Here is a 16812-nt window from a genome sequence, read left to right as displayed (position 1 = left end):
ACTTCGAAAGAAGGTAGATGCGGTCCCTAGCGCAACTTATAACATCGTCGAAAATCAGTGCGGACGTGAGAGCTTTGGTACACCCTGATAAAACAAACGGAAAAATGGAGGCGGTACAATTGGAGAGCGATCCGCCTTCACCAACATGCATAAGCAATTCATTAATAGTTTATATATATATATATATATATATATATATTTGAATTGCAAAAAACTAATAATAAAAAAATATTGCATGGCGCGAGATTCGATCCGGCGACCTTCGGATTACGAACCCCAGCGCTTACCGCTGCGCTATGACGCTGTAGTAAACCATTAATCGTAGAGAGTATTTCACCGCAACGGTTTCTTTTAACTGTCGATTTTCTCGACAACGGCTGAGAAGTGCGTCTTGGTGGTTTGCCACATTACACCTCTGGCCATGAGCTTTTATTATGCGCAGTATGAATCGAATCTAAATTTCACAATTGGCGGCCTCCCCTTGTAAGTGTCGAACGAACCAACACACGCAAGTTACGAACTATCACCCCACTCCCCCTATTTCAAAGTGCCACTGCCCCTGCCACTGCCACTTACTAATGAGCCGTCCTAGAGCACGTGTGGGTGCAGAATAAGCACTGATGTGCTGTGTGTGCAGGTCCTAAATGAAAAGAGATGATGGTAAGCTCACGGATAGGATTGTCTGGACAGACGGTATTCGTCTAGGTTCAGGATAGGGGACTGACGGAGAAATGCGCACATGTCCTCGGAGAGAAGGTGTCCTGAACCCTTCTAAAAATCCCCAAGTCGACTGCTGGTGATGTGATTGTGAAGCGGACACGCAAAGGAACAACCACAGGTAAATAAAGACCAGCCAGATCTCATGTACTGACGAACAGGGACCGTCGAGTTTTGACGAGGGTAGTTGGAAAAAATCGCATGAAATAAGTGGAAGGAATCATGCGTGAGTTCCAAAAAGCTACCAGCAGTCCATCCACAATGACGCGTTGGGAGTTGAATATGTGGGATACAGTGGTCGAGGAAGTCCTCATCAGCCACACACTCTGTAGTTAGTTTTTAATGGCGTAAAGAGCGACGCCAGTGGACACTGGATGACTGCAAACTAATGATTTGGAGTGATGAGTCACACTGTACCCTGTGGTGGCAATCCGCAGGAAGGGTTTGGGCTTGGCGAATGCATTGAGAACGTTTCCTGCCATCATGTGTAGAGGCAACCGAAGTACGGAATAGTGTTGCCGTGTGGGTCTGATTTACATAGATAGTGTGCGGTTACCTTATTGTGATTCCGGAATCGCTAAGTGCGAAAGTGTATTTTACAGCACTGTGTGATGTGTGCAGGTCGTCTGGGTAGCGGCTCTCACACGTCGTATTAGACTTAGGTGCTCCGAGGTGGACAGAGAAATTGTGACAGTTCTAACAAATTAGTGATACACCAATACACACTTTATTGCGCTGCAATACTTGAGTTGTACAGCAACTGGTTGGATGTGCTTGAGGACACATACAACTAAGCAGTGGCCCGTCAAAGCGTGCGTTACTGATTATAAGTCTATGTCCGTCCTGGGTGCCACACTGTCAATCACTGTAGTAAACACCCGTCCTTACGCGAAGAGAACAGGCGACTCCACTTGTACGCTAAGTCTCGCAGGCTGGTCTCCATTACGAACTTAAGTAACCCTGTAAGTCCATACTAAGACTGTCGTACGCCAACGCTGAAAATGAGCTGCTCGTTCCTGCCTTTGGCCGCCGCTATCACAACGCGAAAGTCCCTCTCATCGGCGGCGGCGCGGAGGCTGCTGCTTGGGCGCTTGTGGTTGCCGGCGAACTTCAAAGCGTCACCCTTGGCGCCAAGTCGGAAACTGTCGCATCGCGCCAGCCTCGGGCGACTCCATTGCCGAGGACACGACCCTGTGCTCTGCGTGTATTACAGGAACGACCGCCAAAAGACAGGTCATGCGCTGAAGCCTATGCGTCCACAAATGTGTATCTGAGCCGGCCGGTGTGGCCGAGCGGTTCTAGGCGCTTCAGTCTGGAAGCGCGCGACCGCTACGGTCGCAGGTTCGAAACCTGCCTCGGGCATGGATGTGTGTGATGTCCTTAGGTTAGGTAGGTTTAAGTAGTTCTAAGTTCTAGGGGACTGATGACCTCAGACGTTAAGCCCCATACTGCTCAGAGCCTTTTGAACAAATGTGTATGTCGCCTAACTCGTCAGCTGCAGTTAGCGAGTGTGCGAACGATCGTATTGGCCGGTTATATCAGTACGATCAATCACTCGAAAATTTATATGCCCAGTGTCAGTAGCTATTCACCAGAGTAACGAAAAAGAAATACTCCCATAGATAAAGGATTAATCAAAGCGGAACATGATCGACTACGTGCTGCCAGAAGGGAATCTCATAAAACAAAAAAGGGGGGAACATGTCGAGAGTAAGTCAATTATTAGTTATATTTTTGTTTATTTTGGTAGTACTGTCGTTTTACGTTGATGACACATGCTTTGTTTACTTGTTATATATTTGCAGTTTTCAACCTGCTAGGTTAGTTTCATTATAGTTGCCATACTGTCAATCATGGCTGCTCCTCTGTCTGTTTGCACCAAAGAAGAGCAACGTTCAGTCATCCGTTTTTCGTTGTCGGAAGGCGTATTCAGGGGCCGAAATTCATCGAAGACTTTTGGTACAGTGCGGCAACAGTGTTTTGCCACAACGGAGTGTCTACGAATGGATTGAAAAATTCCGAAATGGTCGCAAAAGGGTTACGCACGATGAATGAGCCGGACGACCGTTTACCGCCACAAATGACGAAACCATTGAGCGTTCAAGTGAAATGATTCTCTTGGACAGACAATTAACTATTGACGAAGTGGCACATCGTTTGCAAATTAGTCACGGTACTGCCTACCAAATTATCCACAACAGACTTGGGTTTCATAAAGTTTGTGTAAGATGGATCCCAAAACAACTCACGCAGTTGCATAAACAAACGCGCAGGGACGTGTGCAAAAAACATTTGGATCGTTATGCTAACGACGGAGACAACTACTTGCACAGGATCATTACTGGTGACGAAACATGAATCCATCATTACGAGCCGGAGAGTAAACGGCAGAGTATAGCATGGAAACATCCAAATTCGCCGTGCAAGGAAAACTTCAACACCTAACCGTTCGCAGGCAAATTGATGCTTACTGTATTTTGGGACGCACAAGGTCCAGTACTGCAACATTATGAGGAAAGGGGCACAGCAACAAAAAGTGCACGCTACAGTGAGATGCTTACTGCCGGACTAAAGTCTGCAATTCAAAGCAAACGATGAGGATTGCCGTCCAATGGTGTTGTGTTGCTGCACGACAATGCCCGACCGCATGCTGCTGCCCACACTGCAGAAACGCTCCAGAAACTCAAATTTGAAGTACTGAATATCCTCCATTTAGTCCCGATCTTGCCCCTTCTGAGTATCACTTGTTTGGTCCACACAAACAGGCATTAAGGGCCCGTCGATTTGCCTCGGATGAAGCAGTGAAAGAAGCGGTGCATTCCTGGATCGCAGCTCAATCGAGAATCTTCTTTTATGAGGGGATCAGGAAGCTTGTACAACGATGGACCAAGTGAGTTGAAACGCACGGAGACTATGTCGAAAGATGATGTTCTTGTAAGTTTTATATTTGATTACAATAAAATTTTATAACTACTTTGTGGATAATAACTGACTTACCCTCGTAGCATAGCGGACGTCACATATTACGATAGTGGCCATGTAAGATAAAGAACATCTCACGTGGAAATGGTATGTCAGTCCCCTGACGATCTGTTGGGCAATATTACCTAAATTTTTCTTTCCTTCATCAGCATCTTTCTGAAGTACCGAAGCCTTGGGAAATACTTGCAGATACGTTTCCCCACTCGTCTTTTTATCCTCTTTACTGGGCGACTGGAACAGCCAGTGGTTCCTGCAACCCTCTGAGGCAGAGTTTTAATGACATTTTTACTTAGACGTTTGCCTCCTCTAACAAAAATTTAAAGCTGTTTGTAGACGATCAGACGTGTCACACATGAAAAAATTTCCCCCTTTGTACGCAGGGTGGACGAAGACTTCGGTGCCAGGCTGTTGTGAAGAGATAGCAACGAAAACGTGAAGATGGGCAGGCGACACGCAACTGACGCGGCCGCAGTTTCGGAACAGTGGGACGGAATCGACCAGCAACCGCGACGAGAACGCGTTTCGGCCAGGGGCCAGTTTTTTGCGTTACCTGTGTAACCCATCTTCGTCACATATTTGAAGGGAATAGGTGTTACGATAGGACAGATGACGTGAGACTTCTTATAGATCACTGTTTTTGCAAGAAAGAAAATTGCGTGTGAGTAAAAACTGTCCAAATTTTCCACAGGCCGTTCATCCTGCTAACCTCTATCTCTAATACGACAATGGTACGGGGGAGAGGGGGGGGGGAAGTCAAATGAAAACATTAAATATTTTTAAAAAAATTTTTATTAACCAAAAGTGAAACACGAATGCACCATTTTCCGACATAGTCTCTCTGTCTTTCAACACACTTCCTCCTGCGCGTAGGAAGTAGATCCATTCCCCTGGAAAAAAAGAAAAATCTTTCGGTCGTGGGCGAAGCCACTGGTGCGCCGCCAGCTGCACCTCTTCATCGGAACGAAATTTCTTTCCTCCAGCCGCCTCTCTGAGAGGTCAGACATGTTGTAATCAGTCAGTGCGAGGTATGGTGATTATTCCGAATGTGCCAGAGTATCAAAATGCAGGTCATAGACAGTTGCCATTGTTGCACGGGCAGTAAGAGACCGAGCATTGTCAAGTTGCAAACTGATAGAAGTCGAAGCTGATTTGTTAACACTTTGCCGTCCGCACGTCTCGTACAAATTTATTCGCTTGGCGTCGGCAGCGTTAATTCGGATAACATGGCTTGTCGCCGGCCGTTCTAGACATTATCGGGAGATTATAAATTGTTACGTTTTACTAATCTCATCGTTAGTCCTCATAAGTTCTCAACCCTGTTCCTCTAGTTTCATGAAATTTCGAAGATGTGCATACGTAAATAAATACAAAATTTGTTTGTTTCTTATATTTGTTTATTTGCCTTGTCTGTGGTACTTAATATTTCTCTTTCATATGATATGCAGCAAAACAGTCTCCAAGATGTAACTCAACTCCACAACATTAAGTTTATTGTTCTTTCTTTGTTTTTGTAACATACATGGTAGTTTCTTCGTTTTCGTTTATTGGTTTCGGAAATATGTAGGCGTATTGGCTGGTGTTGCATTACGTGACGGAAAGTCTGTCAACCGGATCATGATGAGACGTACGCGATGTAGTGGCAACTTCCAAGTTTTGCTCCGCGCATTCATCGTAAATAATCGTATCGTCTCTTTCGTTTGCCATGATGAGAGGGCACAAGAACGTATAAAAACAAAAAACTTGTTGACGTGTGTAGCTTATTGTTACCTCAATAAAACACCAACAGAATGCAAAACCACTGTTGTGTCGCCGGCCGTTGATTGCTATTTCGCGCACGACACCACTGTGGTGTCACCAAACGGCAGAGTGTTAACATGTTGGAATTGATGTAGTGTTCCAAGACAACGCCTTGTTCATCCCGAAACAGAGTCCGCAAAACCAGAACTGCGTTCGGAACTTCTTGGGTTTTGGTGATGAAGAATGGCGCCATTCCTTGCTTGCTCTCTTTCTTTCGGGTTGGTGGACGGGAACACAGGTTCTGCCTCTTATAACGATTCTCACGAAGAAGCCACCACCTTCTGCTTCAAAGCGCCGCAAATATTCTTCAGAGACGCCAACGCGTTCTCTTCCACCTCTGCAATGAGCTTAAAGACAATTTGCGAAACTTAAGCGTGTCATGAGTGATGTGATGTGCTGAGCTATGACTGATGTACAGGTTTGTCGCTATTTCATCCACAGTCATACGACGATTTTCCATCACAATGGCTTGAACTGTTGCAACAGACTCCGGTGTCAGAGCACTGTGTGCCTGGCTCGGGCGCTGAGCGTCTGTCACAGAAGTCGCGCCATTTCCGAACTTCCTAATCCACTCATACACTTTCTGCAGTGATTGGCATGAATTATCATACTGGACCTTTATTCATCGATGGATTTCAGTACGTTTCGTACCTTTAGTGCTCAGAACACGGGTTACAGAACGCGGTTCTTCCTTCGTACATGTCGCAAGCGGGGCAACCATTTTGAACTGGTGGCCGCGTTTCGTTTGTCTGTTGTATGCTGTTGTAGGTCATTCCTTACGGGATTCCTTACGTTATTAGTGACAGTACTACCGACTTACCAAATGTCGATTTTTAGTTAGACTACACTTTTAAGGTTTTCATTTCACCTCCTCGTGAAATTTACGTTCATACTCCCCGATAAAGAGAAACAAAACAATAGCAAGAAAAATAAATTTTCTGTTTGCACAATTCGGATTTGCGCTGTAGATTTTTTGTGTAAACGTCGGGATGAGAACTTAAAGTGTTTCTTACTAATATGTAATTTAATTATCAATCTCTTTAAGACGGTTGCACATAGTAATATAATGGTTACAGAATAGATAATCACGAGCTTCGATTGTCGCTGCCCGCTGTACGCCTAATGAGTCAGCTACGTAAACGCTTTGCACCGTTACCTTCATATCTTTTGTAGCTCTCGCATTCGCTTGCCACTGAACTCTTTAGACTTTTTGAATTACTTCTGACATTAGTTTTACTCTGACTTACAGTTTTCATAATTCCGCGCATATTTACGAATAATGTGAGGCATCTTTCATTATTTTGTAATTTTCAGTTGAATAGCTATTTTCACTTGCATTTCGTCGAATGTTTTCATTCACTCACTCTGGGCCCTAGAATGCTCAGAAAGCTCTTCACAAACGCGTTTGGCTTGGACACTGATTCTGATTTCATACCAGACTCAGTGTCCAAGCAAAACACGTTTCCAAGGTACAACAATTTATAACTTTACACAAAGCTAATCCATAAGAATCAGGCGCATGCCCCGACACTGGAGATATGACGTCACAGGCAAAACAAATTCTGCGCGGCAAACTCTTAAGACAGAACTATTCGCTGTGAACTCAACTACGCTTTAAGCATTATTAGCGTAGCAGCTATTAGGGATTCAAATTTGGTGGTACTCTGTCACAATTTTTGTCAGTTCCACCGATGAGAAAATATACTTTTTCACGTAAAAACATTTTGACATGCTTGAATTTTATGAGAGAATTAGGTGAACAACCATGCGCATCAAAAGTTTACTTCAATGTCAGTTGAAAATTAGTCCAAACACTAGAACAATGGTTGGGACACCTGATTCATCATTTAAAAAGATAACCATCCTGCCATATATCAACGCTCCCTGTCAAATAGTTGTAACAGTATTTCCGGCAACACACATTTTCCACCCGCACCTCACTGTTGCTTAAGCGAGGTGGCGCGTCATTACCTGAACACCTCGCTCTTTTCCAAATTTAAAAGACAATCTAGATGTGCCACATCGAAACAGGCACGTCCAAATACCACGAGCTGACGCACTCTCAAGAAACTTTTAAAAGGCGTTCTGTTGAAACATCTAATTTTAACTGCAAAAAAAAAAGTAAAGGTTTTCACCTTTGTCCTGTAGAGGTCGCCATTTCCAGAGGAGATGTGAGAAGTAAGCGTCTTCTATCCCCCTTATCTAAAGACCGGATTGTTTCAATCGAGGAAACCGATATCCGAGAAAATGTCACTTTAATGGAATTCAGCGCTCTTGACCGACGTAGAATGCAATTAAGCGGAGAGCCACTGGCGCTGAAAAGAAATTAAAGGCGGAGAGACTGGATCTAAAATGCCCCCAACTGCACGTGGCAGAGTGCCAGCAAAGCAGTCGCCTCCACTAAGCCTAGAAAAACGTTTACAGTTGATGGCGCGGCAGAAGTCGGCAAGAGACAGTGTCCGGAAGCAAAGTGGGCGATATTCGCAAGATCCAAAATAAAATTATAATTAAAGTACCTCTACCGATTGTAAGCGGACCATAATTCGTTCCGTTTCAATATCCTTAAATTGGTTTGCCAGCTGAAAAAAAAACAGCATTTTTAGCAAAAAAACTGATTAGTAAAAAATCGCCCGGGGCGCTTTAGACGAAAGAAGTGAGGTTTTCGGAGCGAAGATTCGTATGTGTCTGGCGCTCAAAGTTTATAATTACTGTATACAGTCAGTTCTGACCTATGGTGCCGGCCGAAGTGGCCGTGCGGTTAAAGGCGCTGCAGTCTGGAACCGCAGGACCGCTACGGTCGCAGGTTCGAATCCTGCCTCGGGCATGGATGTTTGTGATGTCCTTAGGTTAGTTAGGTTTAACTAGTTCTAAGTTCTAGGGGACTAATGACCTCAGCAGTTGAGTCCCATAGTGCTCAGAGCCATTTGAACCATTTGAACCATCTGACCTATGGTGGTAAGAAATTTACTGTATAGGCAGAAACAGTTCACAAAGTTTGCGTTGCTCGGTGATCAGTCTAAAGATAAAAGTTGGGAATTATTAGAACAAAAGGAAAACAAAAAAACCTGTCAGGGAAGAGACTTCTGAGGAAGACACAGCTGACACAGCTATAGCTGTAGTGAAAATTAAATGAAGTGGGCGGGACATGAGGCCCAGCGAAAGTATGGTACATGGACGAAGGAATTCTTGAGTATTATCCCCAGAAACACATCTATATGATTAATCTACATCTATACTACGCAAACCACCGTGAGATGCATCGCAGAAGGTGTCTCATTGTACCACTTTTTCATCACAATGGATATAGCAAATTTAAATTAAAGAGTTGAATGACGACTTGTGGTGTTATCAGTCGACAGCAAACCATTTCCAGCATGCCCAACTTAACAAAGTGATGCCTTCTGGCTTGTGGGTTAAGCCTAGTTTAGACGTCAACAATGGGTTGCACGCAACTTTGCTTCCGGCCACTGCGCGTGGGCGGCGTACGGTTGCGCAACTCGTTGGTGAAACTAAACACTTTCGACTTGTTCCAACTCTGCCGACACTAGTTGCACGAGTCTTGAGATTAGGTTTGTCGGTAGAGTGGAAACAAATTGAAGTATGAAGTGGGGAACGGAGGAACTTGTTCGCTTATTGGATATGTATGCTAGCCATAGGTTGTTTCTCTTATTTAAATGATGTTGACTACAAAAACAAGCAGCATGAGACCGTCATTCGCGATTTGAACACCGACAGATTAAAAGTGTCTGAGCTAAACTCATTCAGTTAGCAAAACTCATTCAATTAGGAGTACATATACGTACAAATGAATTAAGAAAAATACAGACATGCAAAACATCGGACTGTAGAACAGCTCACTTCTACAAAACTAAAAACACGTGGTTCGAGGAAAATTGTTAACAGAAGGAAAAGTTACACAAATGCGAAAAGGTTACTTCTACATCCAATATTCATTTATTTAAAAGTCATAGTAGTCCTTCCCATTCCAAAACTGATACGACTGAACTTTGAAATGCTGCCACGGTACAGATTCATCTTCAAGAAAATAATTAGGAAACCATTCTCTCCTTAATCCTACATACTTCGAAAAATTATTGTAGCTTTGCATTTATACTTCCTGTTTCCTACTGGGAAACTCCATTATCGACATGCTCCTGGTCTGTTAGCTGTGGTTTTACATTTTCTTGGGAAGCTGTTTTTCTCTGGCGTACTCGTACGTGTAACCTGCCAGTTTGGTCAACTATTTCTAGGGGTGGTGGTATTGGCTTTTCATACAAGCGAAACCTGGAAACCCCAAACGCATTTTCCACAATATAGCGAGCTACAGTCTTTCTTTGAAACTCAATGGACCATCTGTTGAGAAAGGCTTAATTACATATGTTGTTAATGTAAATTCGCTATCAAGAACTAAAACTGAACCTTCTAACAGAACGAGAGTTCTGGACTCTAGATAGCATGCAACGTGATTTGCAATTTCAGTTCTGGCAACGATGCATCGTACAGTACAATATTTTTCTTTCTTCCTGCAGCATTAACTGCCAACGGCCTTGCCGCAGTGGCAACACCGGTTCCCGTCAGATCACCGAAGTAAAGCGCTGTTGGGCTGGGCTAGCACTTGGATGGGTGACCATCCAGTCTGCCGAGCGCTGTTGGCAAGCGGGATGCACTCAGTCCTTGTGAGGAAAACTGAGGAGCTACTTGATTGAGAAGTAGCGGCTCCGGTCTCGGCAACTGACATACGGCCGGGAGAGCGGTGTGCTGACCACATGCCCCTTCATATCCGCATCCAGTGACGTCTGAGGATGACACGGCGGCCGGTCGGTGCCGTTGAGCCTTCATGGCCTGTTCGGACAGTTTAGTTTTTAGCAGTATTAACTGTCTAGAAGAAACGTGGACTGTTCTAGTGGCATTCTAGGATAATTAAAATAGCTTCTATCGGCAAGATCGCTGAGCAACGAAACTAACGTTTTTTTCTTTATTCAGCCACGAACCGAAACACGTTTCTCATTCCTTTTCTTAAGCAGCGATTTCATGCAAACAAGCATTAACTGCGTTACAACTCGTGCAGCTGCCAAAGTATATATTTTAGACACGGTTACGTCACTCACAAAACGACGGAACTGAAACGAACGCTCATGTGTCCATGTCTAAAGTAATGCTACGAGTGGGGCTTCGTGTAAACTAGCCCTTAAGCGTAGTTTACACGACGACACTAGCTTCACGCAACTGCGCTACCGGCCAATGGACATAAGCGCCGTGCGTTTGATCAACTCGTCGGTGAAACTAAACACTTTCGGCGTGTTCCAACTTTGGCGACACTAGTTACATGAGTTTTGATGTTATGTGTGTTCCTAGAGTGAAAACAAACTGAAATATGGAGTGTGGAACGGAGAATAATGTTCCCTTTTTGGATATCTATGCTTTGCATAGGTGTTTGTGGGATTTCCGTGTTTCCGTGAGGCTGATTACCAAAATAAGCAATATATTGCTGCTCCTGAGACCTCCACGTGCGATCAGAACACAGAAAGTTTGACAATATCTGAGCGGCAGGGCAAAATTTATTGAATTAGAAGCAGATATACAACTGAATTTAATAAATACAAGCAAATGTAATTCTAGCTGTGGAAATACTCTCGTCTACAAGACTAAAATCCCATTGTTCTAGTTGGCTGACTTTTTTTTAAGAGATATTGTTGACAGAGAGGGAAGACTACACAAATCAAGAAGCTGTATTCTTTATTTAATATTCATCTATTTAAAACGTCGCAGCAATGCTCCCCATTCACACATGTTTGAATTTTGAATTATTGCCACTATACAGATCTTCAAGAGAGTAGTTTGCAAACCATTCTCTTCTTAATGCGGCCTGTTCGAATAATTACTGCTGTTAATGTTAATAATTATTACTGTTAATGTTAATAATTATTGGTGTTAACGAAAAAGTGTCATCACCAACTAAATCCGCATCTTATTATAGCATGCCGAGTGTTCTCGACTGTAATGCACGCAATGTGATATGTAATTTCAGTTCTGGCGAAGTGCTTCATGTATTACAGTATCGTTATTCCTTATGGCAAAATTAACTCTATTTAGAAGAAACGTGAAGAGTTCTGGTGACATTCTAAGATAATTAAAAGAACTTCTTGGGTCTTCCATTACAAATTATTTCTGCAAGACTTGTCAGCAACCGTGCTGACGTCATTTTTTCACCCAGTCAAAAATCGAAACACGTTTCTTATTTTTTTCTTACGCAGCGATTCCTCACAACAAGCTTCAACTCCATCACAACTCGTGCGACGTGCAGCTGCCAAAACTATCATTTCAGACACGACTCAGGAACCCACAAAGCGACGAAACTTAAGTGTAGACTGGTTTCGCCGTGTCGACAGTGAAACATGAAACCATTTGCATGCAACTCATTCCACGCAACGAGTGGCGCAACCTAATGTCGTCGTGTAAACTAGGCTTTAGTTGCAGCGTTCTTATGCGAATGGAACAAGGAAGAAGGAGGGAAATGGTAGTGGTACACACAGTGAGATGGCTTGCGGAGTATCTAAGCAGACATCTCGTTCGAATTTTGTTATTTCGTGCACACGCGCTGCTGTCGCTACATCAGCTGCCGATAGCGACTTCGACATTATTTATCGCGGCGTCTTAGTGGGAGCGTCAGCCACGGACCGTGCACGGACGAAGGCCGACGCTGGCGTGGAGAGAGGAGAGCTGCCGCCGTTAGCACTGCCGCCCTTAATGCGTGGGCGTTGGCAGAATCTGCCTCCTGCTAGAGCACCGCTAATGCCCACTTAGGCGCACCCGGCGGCAACTCGTCCCCGCCGAATGCCAGGACACACGGTGTGCACACGTGACACTAAAATCCATTTGGGTCGCGGACAGTGGCGTAATTAGAGTAAGGTAGCCAGGAGTCCCCATATCACTGGGGAAAGTTTTTGTACGAAGTGAAAAATTGTGGAAGGGCAAAGGAAAGCAGAAAGAGGGAGAGCGAAGAAGGGAGCACAAGAAGGCAGAGGAGGAAGAAGAAAAAGGCGGTGATAATGACGATGATGATAATGATGAATGAAGAGAGAGGAGAGCGAAGCTGTAAGAAAAGAAATTATCTATATCTACATAAATCTACATATATACTCCGCTAGTCACCAAGCGGTGTGTGGCGGAGGGCACATTTCTCCCCAACGTCATATTTCCTCCCATCTGTTCCACTCGCGGATCGCGCGAGGGAAAAACGACTGTCTGAACGCCTCAGTACGAGCTCTAACTTCCCTAATCTTTGAATGGTGATCACTGCGCGATTTGAAAGTTGGTGGTAATAAAATATGCTCTACATCCTCAGTGAAAATCGGATTTCGGAATTTAGTGAGCAGCCCCTTCCGTTTAGAGCGCCGTCTATCTGCAAGTGTGTCCCACTTCAAACTTTCTATGAGATTTGTAACGCTCTCGAGATGGCTAAATGTACCAGTCAGGAATCTTGCCGCTCTTCTTTGGACCTTCTCAGTCTCTTGAATCAGACCCAACTGATAATGGTCCCATACAGACGAACAATACTCGAAGACTGGACGAACTAACGTATTGTAAGCTATTTCCTTTGTTGAAGGACTGTATCGCTTCAGGATTCTACCAATAATCCACAATTTGCCTTATCCGTTACTTGTGTAATCTGATCATTCCATTTGAGACCATTTCGAATAGTCATACCCAGATACTTGAAGAATGTTGCCGCTTTCAAAGACTGGGCATTTATTTTGCACTCGTACATTAACGGGGATTTTTGCCTTGTTGTATGCAGTCGGCTACACTTACTAATATTGAGAGATAACTGCCAGTCATTATACCACGCATCCTCATTGATTTGTTCACAACTTTCATGTGATACTACTTTCCTGTAGACTATACAGTATCATCAGCAAACAGTCTAATGCCGCTGTCAATACCATCAACCAGATCGTTTATCTAAATCGTAAAAAGCAGCTGAGCTATTACGGTGCCCTGGTGCATACCTGAAGTGACGCTTGTTTCTGTTGAAGTCACCCCGTTCAGGACGACATACTGCTCCCAGTCTGTTTCTCCAACCGCATATGTCATCGGATAGACCGTAAGCGCGCACTTTTTGGAGCAAGCGACAGTGCGGAACTGAGTAGAACGCTTTTCGAAAAACGGCCGTGGCCGTGCGGTTCTGGGCGCTTCAGTCTGGAACCGTGTGACCGCTCCGGTCGCAGGTTCGAATCCTGCCTCGGGCATGGATGTGTGTGATGTCCTTAGGTTAGTTAGGTTTAAGTAGTTCTCAGTTCTAGGGGACTGATGACCACAGATGTTAAGTCCCATTGTGCTCAGAGCCATTTGAGCCATTTAGCCTTTCGAAAGCCGAGAAATATGTGATCAACCTGGGAGCCGGTATCTAGAGCCTGTTGTATATCATGCACAAAGAGGGCCAGGCTGTGTCTCGCATGGCCGCTGTTTCCTAAAACCGTGCTGGTTTCTGCAGATGAGCTCCTCAGAATCATCAAGTCTGAACACAAATTACGTTCCATGATCCTACAACAAATTATGAGAAAATTCGTAATGAACTGTGTTTAAAAAAAGTTCCATTACGTCTGGATCTCTCTGGTATAGATACGCTTGTGTTTTGTTTCACGGCTACTAGATGTAAACGCAAAGAATGTATAAGCAGCATGTTTTGCTTTTTATTACGCTTTTGCATTGATCAGAAATGAAGCATTGAAAAACGAATCACGGTATCATTCCAAGCAATGTAACACTCAGTTGTGTGCACGGTATCCACCGATTCGGAACTGCATGGATACCAAGCGAGAAGAATTGTTTGAATGTAACCACTCGAGCCAATTGTGCACCGCTGTATTCACACTTTCATATCTTCTTATACGTACAGTTTTTTTCCACTGCGACCCATCCTGTCGGAAGAAATCTTATCTTTGCTGTACTGGATATGGTCTGTTTCATTGTCTTTCGTGAACGCGAATATAAAATGGATAACTATATTAAAGACTACTGTCATCCATGCCAACATTTATTTTGAGACTCTTCGTCTATTTTAGAAACTTCGTTCGAAAAACCTGAACGCGCCATTACTTGCGTCCGTTCAGCTTCTCAACTCGCAGACGACTAATGACATCTGTCACTCACTCTTTTCACTTATTTCAAGACAAATGAAAATGAGACAACGGCAGAGATAAAATTGCTCAGTCGAATGCCTATTCAGTAATAAGGAATATTCGACGAACAAAATAAAGATGAAAACATTACACAAAAGCACAGAATCAAACGAAAATATTACAAGCTTCTGAAATGTTTGCCTAGCAGAGCTTTATCGAGCCGTCTGAACACATGAAACTCACTCAGTATGGTGTTTGTGTGTGTTCCGGGCACGTCAGCATATACACACACAAGATCAAAAACATAACTTCGAAATATTATCCGTTGAGAGCCTTAGAAGAAACGCTCTTGCCGTATAGCTGACATCGGCAAACTCTCGCAACTTCACAATAGAGATGGGAGCTGTTCTAAGCACAGCAGACTGATTGACGACGCAGGAAGAGAAACGCTTCGCAGTTGTTATGCACGATGGGCCAGCGACTGAAGTGAGGAGACGAATATCGAAGTTCGATTCAGTGCGGTACTTTGCTAAATGTAAGAAAATGTTCAAATGTGTGTGAAATCTTATGTGACTTAACTGCTAAGTGAGGAGAGGAATATCGAAGTTCGATTCAGTGCGGTACTTTGCTAAATGTAAGAAAATATTCAAATGTGTGTGAAATCTTATGTGACTTAACTGCTAACACACTACTTAACCTAAATCATCCTAAGGACAAACACTCACACCCATGCTTGAGGGAGGACTCGAACCTCCGCCGGGACCAGCCGCACAGCCCATGACTGCAGCGCCTTAAACCGCTCGGCTAATCCCGCGCTAAATGTAAGAAACCGTGTAGTATTACAGTGCAGATATTGTCTAGTTTGTCCTGTAAGTACATAGCAGAAGCATTTTTTATATTTTTATTGTGAGAAAAAGACAGCTACGCGAAAGAAAACGCCATGAAGATGTTTATTTGAACACATTTTAGCGTCAAAATATCAAGATTTTAAGAATGGGCCGACATGTTGTATATATATCATAGAACAAAAATCTCAAATTGTTATAACTGCGTCTGAAGTAGAAGTGCGTCCAGAAACCATTTCTCTAATGAGATTCACAGGCTCCGGCTCTAAATTTTTATTCTCTTTTGCTTTTAGGAAGCTTTACATTTCTGAATATCTACACATTTTATGTCACTAGCTTATTTAAGCCATTGAAATGAAAAGTCGGTCACTCGTTTAAGACATGATGCAAAATCCTGTGGAAGAATTACTTCCTGAAGTTTTCTTTTTAACTGATTTATATACCTGCGTTGAGTAAATCTGAGTAAATTATTTTTTAAGGACTAGATTCCCATGTAAAAAAAATCCATCGTAATAACATCAGCGTTGACTACATTCTGGCTTGTCAGTTTGATCAAACTGTTCTTCATACAGCTGGAGTTATCCAACGATATGTACCTTACTGCATTTTCTTGTACCCCTTCCCCTCCTAAATACCTTCCACAGCATAATTTTTGCAAAACTAAAACAGCAAAATAATACACCATGATTTATTTCAGCTCTTTTCTGGCTTTTCTTTTTTTTTAGACACGTTTCGATTATTTAGTTTTGAAGAGTTGGCAACGCTGATGGAGACGAGCATTGTCGTACTGCAACGAAACACCTCCAGACGAAGTCCTCGTTGTTTACAATATTCCTGATCGCGGGCCGAAGGTATTTCATAGCAGATTTGAGAACGTGCCCTTTACATGTTATTCTCCAAAATCACCTCTGTTGTAATTTTCAAGTGAGTGAGAACGACTTTTCCTCCTGATGGTTAAATACGGAATAGTTTTGATTTGACGAAGAGCTTTGGCGCCAATCAAAAATGGCTCTGAGCACTATGCGACTTAACTTCTGAGGTCATCAGTCGCCTAGAACCTAGAACTAATTAAACCTAACTAACCTAAGGACATCACACAAATCCATGCCCGAGGCAGGATTCGAACCTGCGACCGTAGCGGTCACTCGGTTCCAGACTGCAGCGCCTAGAACCGCACGGCCACTCCGGCCGGCGGCGCCAATGCTTGCACCATTTTTTTCATTTGATGTCAGTGATAGTGCAACCAGGTTTCATCTCTTGTAACAATTCCGGCCAAAAATTGATTACCCCCGACCTGGAAACGACTTAAATGTTCCTCATAGACGTCGACACGACATCTCTCATTTCAG

At 43.6% G+C, this 16812-nt stretch overlaps 1 protein-coding gene and 1 pseudogene across 1 annotated transcript in view; one reads left to right on the top strand and one right to left on the bottom strand.

Moving 5' to 3' along the window:
* The window catches only part of LOC124795584, a 571616-nt gene that overhangs the window by 459970 nt on the left and 94834 nt on the right, over nucleotides 1-16812 (bottom strand). The gene's annotated exons all lie outside the window — the stretch shown is intronic.
* Nucleotides 10034-10151, top strand: LOC124796663 (annotated as a pseudogene).

Source organism: Schistocerca piceifrons, chromosome 4 (genome assembly GCF_021461385.2).
Source record: "Schistocerca piceifrons isolate TAMUIC-IGC-003096 chromosome 4, iqSchPice1.1, whole genome shotgun sequence".
In the NCBI taxonomy this organism is placed as follows: domain Eukaryota; kingdom Metazoa; phylum Arthropoda; class Insecta; order Orthoptera; family Acrididae; genus Schistocerca; species Schistocerca piceifrons.
The sequence above is the reverse complement of the archived record's forward strand: the minus strand, read 5'-3'. Positions and strand labels throughout refer to the sequence as shown.